Below are 1,250 nucleotides of genomic sequence, written 5' to 3'. Positions count from 1 at the left end.
CTCTCATGGTTCTGCGGTGAGTCTCACGATTTTTTGTCATTTCTCACGGTCTCACAACAAGGCTCCTCAATCTCACGGGATTTGGGAAAAATCATTCTGAAATTATTTAAGTTGTTGAATCAGAATAAAAATGGGAAATTAACGAAGAATGCTTGTGCCATAAATTGAAAAACTAATAAAGAAGAACACTGTTCTTACTTTTTTGTACCCAGCTGTGATTTCCTCGATGGAAAAGGGGTTTGTTTAATCTTGATCGGGAAAAAAATAGAATCTCACTATTTTTTATAGAATCTCCAGATATTTTTTCATTGGTTTCCAGATTTTCCTTTATCAGGGGCTGTCAGGTCTGCATCTTCGTTGGTCTTAAGGAGCCAAGGGAAGTCCTTCAGCCACGTTGGATCAAACCCTGATTTTCGGTGTTTGGAATCTGTGGATGTTGACGGACCTTGTGTTGTTTCCCGTGGCTGGACTTCTTCATCCAAATTACTTACACTCTTATATCTCTTTTCCAGGGTGAAAAAAGAACCTAATTTGCTTTGACTAGCTTTTCGTTTCTGTTCAGAGGATCCTGAGTTCGTTGAAGCCGCCATTTTTTGACAACCTTCCACGCACGTGGGAATTGAGTTTAGTATTCCATGTAATATCCGTAAAGTGCTCTTGAATTTACGGCAAACTGAAAGACGGCTGCCATTCAACGAAACGAGCCGATGACAAGTTTCATCACCTTTCATGGAAGGGTAAATGAGCTGAAACCTTATTAATTGCGAGAAAACACAATGAGAAAACACTAGACAATGCTTCAGTATCTTTATTGAGTATTTTTCTTTTTTTTAATTATGGACAGGATCCCAGTTTTAGATGTCAAACTACGTAAGGTCACTTGTTTTAAGCCAGGCGGCAACGGTTTTTCAACGAATCAAGCCAGGCGGCCCGCCTGGCCTGAAATACCTGGGGAGAACACTGATCTAGATGTCCAATGTTCACAGTAGTTCCCTGTTGTCCGCTTATAGGACTCATAACAGTTACTGGTGCCCACCCCCCAATGGATTCATTTATACGTATAGTAACATTTAATACATTGCAAACTGCTCGCACAATAAGTGCATTACACCATGTATGTTGCTGTGACAACAAACGCACAATTGCTCTGTAATGGGTCCAATAAATTTTTGACGGTTGTTTCTGATGGATTCAACTCCAGCAGCATGCACATTCATGTGATAGGAAGGATCATTGTATAACTGGTGGGC

The sequence above is a fragment of the Montipora foliosa genome, chromosome 11, assembly GCF_036669935.1.
Source record: "Montipora foliosa isolate CH-2021 chromosome 11, ASM3666993v2, whole genome shotgun sequence".
In the NCBI taxonomy this organism is placed as follows: Eukaryota; Metazoa; Cnidaria; class Anthozoa; order Scleractinia; family Acroporidae; genus Montipora; species Montipora foliosa.
The sequence above is the reverse complement of the archived record's forward strand: the minus strand, read 5'-3'. Positions refer to the sequence as shown.